Genomic DNA, 9,849 nt, shown 5'->3' with positions numbered 1-9,849 from the left:
AATGCTAGAAAGGTAAGTTAAACAAAAGCAACCAGTCTTGCACATTTAGACAAAACTATCTGCCAGCACAGTTAGTACCTTCCTAAGTGCTTAGGTTTGAGGGACCAAGTCTTATAATCAGCCTGTAAATGTATTTTAGCCATTTAAATGAGCATGCATTGTGATTTTACTAGATGTGACATGCCTTCAATTGATTATTTATCCAAATACACACACACACACACACACACACACACACACTAAACACCACACATTTAGATATTCAGGTCCAGTTCTGACAGCATAAGATTCTTTAGATAAGTATACCACAGAGGTTGTTCTGATAGGATCATAGAAGTGTAATCTGAAAGGAACCACTAAGAACATTTAAACATGCCACATGCATGTAGGAAGGGACTCCTCACAATCAAAAGTATCATGGTGCCACCCTGTTGGACCCACCCCCTTTCTTTTGCACTCTTCCTGGTCCCACCCTTGATGTCCACATGTGAGGCCTGGATGTCTGAGCAAAAGAAGCTATGTGCATAGACCTCTACACACAGAGGTTTCCACATGTTCTGAATTGGCTGTGATCACTGTTTCAGTAGTTTGCTCATGCGGAAGTCTGCTCATGGGGGAGATTTATTGAGAGGTCAGCAGGATGCAGGCTTGCCAGACCTCTGACTTAGACTCCTGGGAGTTTTCATGAGATACCTGAAGACCCAAGTGTGACACTGTGGCTAAAGTCTAAAGATGGGCAGACGTAGGCTAAAGTCTGAGGAACAGAGTGTCTCTGAGCACATGCTGAACACAAAAAGTTATTATCAGCACTGGAACAAAATTTACAAGTCATGTCATGTAAAAATCCATTCCTGGTGTGTTCCCGCCCAAGCATTCCTTTTCAGCAATCTAACTTGAGCAGTTAGGAGTAGAGCTTTATGATTCTTGCATTTGTTAGATGATTGGGAGTTAAAGGCCCTCTCCAATCTTCTGCATGTCACCTTAGTAGAGCTCAGTTAAAGTTCTGAGCACTCCTGGCCTATTTGCACTGGATTCCCCACTGCTGATAGCCATACTCAACAGATGGACATTAAAGGTTATCAGCATTACAAGAGGGGTTTATTGTGTAACTGAGATTCTCCACTCTTAAAATATTGTTATGAACTTGTCCCACAAGCTGTGAGAAAATATTCCATAATCATGCTTAAGAAGAGCCTCGAAATGCAAGTAGCAAAGTTATAGCAAGACCAGTCTACCCCAGATGCTTGACAAATGCCAGCTAAGCTTGGAGAGGAGAGGGAATCCCGAAGGGGCCGCCAGATGATGTCAGCATCCCTGCTAATCAAAAACTGCTGGTGCTCCCTCTCTGCAAGCCATGGCATAGGTATCCCACCCCACCATTCTTATTCAGTGGCTTGCAAGAAGCTGACCTAGTTCCCTCAACACAAGTCAAGACCTTGGTTTATCCTGAGCCAGTCTAAATAAAATCTGATTACAGCCATTGTAAGCCTCCAAATTCTTCCTTCCCAAATAACTCTGCTCTGTCTTAGGATGCCAGCTTGCCTGAGGACACTCAGACCTTTCTGCTTCTTTTGCTTGCTCTAGCTTGACTTTTTCTGTGTGCTGCTTGCCTTTAACCTTTCTCTCTGATGCTGCTGTCACCAATGCCCTCACCTGCTTCCTTTCAATAGACTCCCCTCCATGGCAGAAACCAGCTGTGCAGAAGGGAAGGAGAAACCAATGTATAACTGTACTGGAAGTTTGATTCAGATCTGGAGAGGGGTGGCTGGACAGGTAATACCCTCTCACCAGATTCCTCATCTAGCAAGCACAATGACGCAGATGACTGAGCCATTAAGCCTCCATTAAACTATTCTTTGTGTACAGCTCTTAAATCTGCAAGCAATAAGACAATCATTCCCTTCCTATAAGCATCATATGCAAACCATTACAACTCAAAGCCGTGGTTTTATCAGGCTTCAGGGGCTTCTCAAATGCTTGTGGTCAGGTTAATACAAAAGCTGCCCTTCTTAAAAAAGTTTCTGTGACATTTTAAAGAGTCTTTCACTTGATGAGGTGTTTCTTTGAGGGAAGTTGTCATATTTAAATATTGTACATAGTTTCTATTATTTAAAGAAATAATGAGAAGCAAACATCTATTTCTATTCATATAATTCTTGCTTAGTACCAAACAGAAGGTACACATTCAAAGGAAAGGTTGCTATTCAAATCCTGGGTTAAGGCTTCTAAGTGCAAAATGATGTACAGAAAGGTGCATCTTTTTTTAAAAAAAAGTTCTATAACTACAGCACATCACAGGAGTATTCACCCCCATTTTAAAAAACACTTTGTTGTGTTACAACCTGGCATTGAAATGGATTTAATTGGTGTTGTTACCACTTAATGTATACAAAACTTTCAACACTGAGGGAGCAAAATATTTCCATTGTGGCACAAAAGTTTGGTTTAAAAAATGACACTTGTAGTTGTGTAAGTATTCATTTCCTTTGTTGTGACATGCCTAATTAAGCTCTAGCACATTTCATTGCCTCCAGAAATCAAAAACTATTTGTAAACAGTTGAATGGAGTCCACCTGTGTGCATGTTCCAATGCCACATGATTTCAGATTAAATACACCTGTTTCTGAAAGGCCCGAGAGTTTGTTGGAGACTGTATCTAAACAAACATCACCATGAAGCCCAAGGAGCTATCAAAACAATTCTGGAATAAAGCTGTGCAGAAAAGCTAATTAGGGTTGGCTTATGCTGTAAGTCCTAAACTTCACCTGGAGCATTGTTAAATTCATTATTACAAAATGGAAAGATTATGGCTCGGCCTAGAGTAGGCCATCCATCAAAACTCAGTGATCAGTTAAGGGAGTGAATTAAAAAAGTAGTAATCAAGAGGCCAATGGTAACCCTGAAGGAACTGGCAAGATCTGCAGGTGTGATGGAAGAAACCATCCATGCTGCTCCATGAAGCTTGGCTTTATGGAAAAGCAGCAAGAAGAAATCCAAACTCAGATCAAACTCCATTTAGAGTTTGTGAAAAGGCATGTGGGAAACACAGCAAACATGGAAATGAGTCCTTTGTCCTGATGAGACCAAAAGTGAACTTTTTGGCCTTGCCTGTAAAATACTGTGTATGGGGCAAAGCCCACAGTGTAGAAAGAGGGCAGCAGCAGCAGCATGTGCTGGGGATGCTTTTTCTAGCAGGGAGTGGGAATGGCTAGGATAGAGGACAAGATGGATGGGGCCAAATGCAGGGGGATTCTTGAGGAAAATCTTCACGGGACCTGGAACTGGAGGGAATGGGCACCTTCAGCAAGACAACAACCCTGAACACACAGACAAAATAAGACTGGAGTGGCTTGAAAAAACAAGAACCCAGGTGTCTTAGAATGGCCCAGGCAACGCCCAGACCACAATCCATTTGACAATCAGTGATAAGATTTGAAAGCTGCTGTTCACCAGTGGTTCCCATCCAATTTATTGCATTTATATCCTGCTTCTTTCCAATGAACTCAAAGCAGATTGACAGAGCTGGAGCTATTTTGCCAGGAAAAAATGGGCAAACATTGCAGCAAAGGTGGCAGAGACTTACCCAAGGAGAAGCTGTAGTTGCTGCCAAAGGTGTCTCTACTAAGTATTGATTTGGAGGAAGGTGATACTTATGCAACAAATAAGTGCCAATTTGGTTTGGTTACTGAACTTTGTGCCACATTAAAATATTTTGCATTTTACATCTTGTCAAGTATCTTGTGTACATCAAGTAGTAACCAAGACCAACTGAATCCATTTCAATTCCATGTTATAATACAGCTAAATGTGGAAAAGGCACAAGGAAGTGCATATTTCTCTAAGGCATACATTTAGCCAGCTAAAAGTTAATTAATCTTAAAGAGTCTGAACTTTTGTTTGGGAGTGTTCTGTGGCTGGATGGTATCTTGATTGGTATGTGGTATCATTGATCACATAGATTGTAGATTGGACACAATCCTATGAATGCCTATGAGAAAAGGTTCTACTGTTCCCAGTGTTTCTGTGGCAGCTATGCTGAGAGTTGTAGGACTTTATTCCACCTAAACATGCATCAGATTGCATCCTTAAATTGAGAACTGTGTCTGCTCCCACTTAACCCCATCAAAGTATCAATGTTTACATTTGCATTGATTCTGTGTTTAAAGTATGACTATCGTAAAAAAGATTGTATAATAAATTACATCCACATAACAGCTTTTTGTTCTAAAGCTGATGGTGTGCATTAATATTATTTCTTTTGAACTGTTGCTTATCTATGTTTTAAAAATAAAAAGCATCATAAAACGAGTCATTCTTTGAACTTAAGCAATCAAAAACACATTCATACTCCACCCGAATCATTGATAAAAAGATTGAATAACATCAGGCCCACAACTGAGCCCTGAAGCACCCGACTTGAAACCTGTCCCTGGTTTGATGGGGAACCAGTGCTAAGTGCTCTCTCAGCATGATTTTACAACCAGCTGTGAATCAATCCACCAGATGGCCTGCATTTAAGTGGTTTCCTAACTGAAATATTCTTTCAATTTTTTTTTGGACTACAGTCATTGATTGGTGGGAGAATTACCCAAACTCAAGAGGAAAAGGGAGACTAGGCTATGAACTAGCCCTATAGCTGCAGCAGGGAATGTGGATTTGGGGTTTAACTTGGACTAGGTAGACCCAAATTCAGGTTCTTGCCAAACCAAAAAGCTTTCCGGGTGTGCCATCCACTACATCTCAGACTAACTTAGGCTACCTCATAGCTGTGTAGGAGAGATCTATGTATGTGATTCTGAATTTAGTAGAAGTGTGATATACAAATGCAATTTCTAACAATAAAGGAAGATCTGCATCTTTCTGTCAGCCCCACAGCACCAAGTCTGTGAAACCTATACAAATGAAAATTTGCTTGCATATGAAGAGGATATCTGAGGTGTGCACCTAGGAACTTTTTAAAATATAAAATGCATTAATTAAATTATTAAACTAAATTAAATTAAATTAAATTGTGCCCATGAAGGCTGCAATAATGTCTTCAGCCACTAGGGCCCTCTTTCCCTCATCAGCAAATAGCTTTGCAGTCCATACAATCTGGAGTCATAGGAAATTAACAGGCCAATGGGCAGTGTCATACCTCAGTGAGTCCCCTCCGTGTGGGGCAGCCCCACTCAGGATTGTTGAATGGGCAGAGCCCTCCTCTGAGGGGCTCTCTGAGCATGCCCACTGGCAGGAGAAGTGCCAGCAAGGCATGGCCTCATTCAGACAGGAAAGGCACCATCCACCTAATTGTGAAAGCTGCATAAACTTGTTTGAAGACAAATAAATACTGAAATGTTCTCACAAGCTCTGTGCTTGATGCACAGTGGTTATTCTCTGGGTAGGCAATATCTGTAGGGAGAAGGTGGTATAGGGGTCAGGCTTCATGACGTTTGGCCTGCTTCAAAGCCTGTAAGATAATTATATAAAACTGTTGAAGCCATGAATGAGCAACCCTGAGGGTACTCAGATGCATGTACCAAAACAAAAAGTATATAATATTTTAAAATAATTACCAATATTCTCCTCCTTAGGAAAAGCACAAGTGATGATAGTACTTAATGTGCCATCATATCACAGCAGACAGAAAGGAAAGAAACATATCATGCACTGTTATAATTCTGAAGTGTCTGGTAGTAGAAGTAAAATAAGAGACACGTAAATGCCTGAAGTAGAACATAAGTATTTCACCTTCTGAGAGGCATGTATGGAGTAGACCAGAGTGGAAAAAAAGGGAGAGTAACTGTAAGATTAAAAGGGTTTTGCTTTTTTTCAGGCATTTTCTAACCATTCTCAGATGAAGTTGAACTACAAGTTGTCGCACCCATTCATATTGTGGCTCACTGGCTGCCCCCTAGAGATCGCTTAGAGTTACTGCCTAGGTAGAGACCAGGGATAAAGAGACAGCCAGATGAGTGAGAGAATTGTTGAAGTGCTGTGAAAAAGCTGCGGTGATGGTGAAGCGATGGGATCGGTGCTGGGACTGTAACACTGGCTGGGAGAAGCTTGACAGTGTAAAGCCAAAGGGAGTCTGACATGCCGTGCTCTTGGATGCATCCTTGCAGATCATTCTGTGGGACTCCACTACGCATGTGTGCATTTTGTCTGAACGGGGGCTCGGGATGAAATCCAAGGATTTATCCCCAAGGTGGTCTCAGGTTTCCTGAATCCTCACTAAGGCGAACGAGAATAAGTAGGTGGTGAGGAAAGAGCATGAAGGCTGATTATTTCACCAGCCCCAGACAGGGCAGCAGAAGGATGTGCGTGAGTTACGTTATTAAGAGACAGCAGCTTTGCCTGTGCCTTCCACTCATAGCTTAAAGTTGAGCGCACATGCTTCCCATTAGAGAAGAATGCCCCTTAATTCACCGAGTCATTACAGTTCTATATGCACTGGGAAGGAAAGAAGGAAGGAAGAAAGGAAAAAGGAAAGAAAGAAGCCCCTCCTAAACATCCCCGCCAGTAAGTTTCCAGTAAACATTTCATTCCGACTTTTCAAACACAACAAAAGCAGCGGACAAGGGGGGAAATCAACACACCAAGCAACCCAGAAACAAAGAAACTTTCCAGTTCTCTCATCCATTATTCCAGCTAGGGGGAAAAAAACATCACAAGTCCTCTGTCTTCTGCAATCCATCCTCCTCTTTCTTGGAATTAACATCAAGAACAACAGCGGTAGTCCTTGGTGATGGCGGTAGGAGGGACGCCTCTCTCAAAGGGAAAAAAATGCTTTGGGGAGTCCCTTGGGTAAAGCAAGAGAGAAATGACCGATATTACCTACTGTTTGGCAAGGGCGTCAGACAAATCTGCCCGCACTCTCCATCCTTGCTTCGAGACGGAAAGAATCGCTTAATCCCACACGCGGACCAGTCACTTGCCTGCTTAAGAAACCTTCCTGAGCTCCTCCTGGGTTGCGCCTGCCTTTCATTCAACCGCAGCCCCAGAGTAGGCAGAAAACGTTCACATCCTCCCCCAAAGGTGCTGGGTTTGAGCAACGATCACAATTCTTCTGTAACACCCAGTTTTGAAATTCATAGCTTCAGGGACTGCTGGGAGGGGGGCGGGGGAAATATCAGAAGGGTGTGCGAAGTGAAAAAAATGCAAAGGCAATTCAGGGAACTATGGACGTGATGGTTCCCCTCTCCCCACCCTCGCCCCTGTTAGATTGTAAATCCAGGATCTCTCGTTTCAGAGCCAAGGCGAGCAGCAACAGAAGCCAGGGTAGTATCAATGAACCGGGAGCGTTTCGCACCAGCTCGTCGGAGGTTTCCCAATCTCTCTCTCCCTCCCCTCTCTCTCCCAGCTCCTTAGAAACTCTGGGAAGGGCTGGAGGAATGAATAGGAATTTCACTCCTTTACGGAGGCGTTTCCTCAGCCAAGATCATGCCTCAACCCCCGTTTGGGAGGCTGAACAACCCTGCCTCGGGAGGATGCGCGCACAATAGCGCTCCGTGCGCAGCGTGCCCCGCTCCAGCTCCCCGCCTCCAGCTTCTCGTGCGGCGCGACTCGGAGCAGGAGGGAGGCGGTGGGCGGCTCCGTGCGGGGAGGCCGGCAGCTGCTGGGAGCGAGCCTCCTGCCACAAAGCGGGCGCGGGGGACCGACCTCTCGAGCGCTGAAGCGAGCGCAAGGCGGCGTGTGGGGGGGGGGGTGCCCGAGCCTCCCCCGTGCGCGCAACGCGTAAGGGAAGAGCGCGCCGCGGGAGCCACTTGTGGGTCCATGCTGGCCTTCTTGCCCAGTCTGGCTTTCCTGGGATTCATCCGCCCACGTGGGGAGTGCCATGCCAAGAAGCCGTGTCTCGAAGGCTGTGGGGAGGGCGGGAGGGGGGGCTCTAGATGTATCTGAAGTTACCGTCGGTTCGATGTCTGAACAGGCAAACGGCAAGAACGGGACCACGTGGTGCTTTACACTTTCCGTGTCACGGTTCGACCAGGTGTTCGTGAGCTCGCGCTACCTTCCTCAACCTGGTCCCCCCCCCCCCCGATGTCTTGGACGCATGATGGCTGAGAGGGAAGGGCAGCTGCAGGGCACCCGGGTTGGAGAACTTTGGCCCCAGGTGTCCCTGTGCTGCATGGTGAAACTGGGTGGCCCAATTTAAATCAGTCCCATGCTGAATTTCCATGGGTTTCATCTTGGTGCAAAAGGTGTGTGGGTGAAGAAGCCCTTGCCCAAACAGTGCCCATCACAAATGCTTTCTATGTAAACAATGCTTAGCAGAGTTCCTGAATGCCTTCTGAAGTTAGGTGGCCACTGAGTGATGAGAGGGCTTCTTCAGGTGGGGATGCCCAGCCTGAGGAACGTGGAACTTCCAAGTGGGATCCATCACTGCTCTTTTGCAAAAGGACTGCACATCGCCTCCTCAGAAGTAGCAGTTGCCCCTCTCATCCTGCTGTCCTGGCATTGTACAGACTATGCTGCAATGTTCTGCCTTTCCTATCAAACTGCCTTTCAGTGTGGAATGACTGCGGGTCGGAAGCACTGCTTTGCAGTGGTTCCGCTCCTATCTCAGTGGCTGATTCCAGAAGGTGCTGCTGGGGGACTATGGCTCTGTGCCATGGCAGCTATGCCATGGAGTACTGCAGGGATCCATTTTGTCCCCTTTGCTGTTTAACGTCTACATGAAACTGCTGGGAGAGGTCATCAGGAGGTGTGGGCTGCAGAATCATCAGTATGCTGATGATATCCAGCTCTACCTCTTGTTCTCCACCAATCCAGGTGAGGCAGTGGCTGTGCTGAACCTGTGCCTGGCCAAGGTAATGGGCTGGATGAGGGCCAATAAACTGAAGCTCAATCCAGATAAGATGGAGGTCCTGTGGTTGGCGGATCGGACTTTGGGGAAGGTGAATTGAACCTAGTCCTAAATGGGGTTGCACTCCCTCTTAGGGACAAGGTCCACAGCTTGGGAGTGCTCCTTGACCCAGAGCTTTCACTGGAAGCTCAGGTGACAGCGGTGGCGAGGAGCACTTTCTTTCAGCTTCGGCTGGTCCATCAGCTGCACCCCTACCTGGAGAACGACTGCCTGGTGACAGTGACACACGTGTTGATGACCTCCCGACTTGACTTCTGTAACGCGCTCTATGTGAGGCTACCCTTGAAGACGGTCCAGATACTTCAATTGGTTCAAAATAGAGCTGCCAGGCTGCTGACAGGGACTGGGTGTTGTGTTCACATGACTCCAGTTCTCCGTCAGCTTCACTGGCTTCCCATTGAAGTCCGGGCCCAATTCAAGGTGTTGGTGATGACCTATAAAGCTCTTAACAGCTTGGGTCCTGGTTACCTGAAGGAGCACTTACGTCCATATATGCCCGCCTACCCCTTGAGATCAGTGGGAGAGGCCCTTCTCCGGGAACACTCCGTGAAGGAAATTAGGAGGGTAAGTACTTGGAGGAGGACCTTCTCTGCGGTGGCGCCCAATCTATGGAATGCGCTCCCCAGAGAGGTCCACCTGGTACTGTCATTATTTGTTTTTCGGCACCAGGAGAAGACCTTTTTATTCAAACGTTATTTTAATTGTTAATATTATTTATTTATTTTATTCTTTGGCCAGGGCGACTTAATTTAATTTATACTGTTAAATTATATTGTTTTATATAATGTTATTTATTTATGTTTGTGAGCCGCCCCGAGGCTTCGGTGAATGGGGCGTCATAGAAGTTCCCTAAATAATAAATGAATGAATGAATGAATGAATGAATGAATGAATGATGGGACACTTTTTATACCAGTGCTACTCTCCTCACTGCAAATCCTGTGGCCCAGAAGAGAGGTAAAGAATCTGAACCTTTTTGGCTGAGAAAAATGGCAGCTGGCAAC

The sequence above is a fragment of the Varanus komodoensis genome, unplaced genomic scaffold (assembly GCF_004798865.1).
Source record: "Varanus komodoensis strain SLA01 unplaced genomic scaffold, ASM479886v1 scaffold1, whole genome shotgun sequence".
Classification (NCBI taxonomy): domain Eukaryota; kingdom Metazoa; phylum Chordata; class Lepidosauria; order Squamata; family Varanidae; genus Varanus; species Varanus komodoensis.
This window is presented reverse-complemented; position numbering follows the sequence as displayed.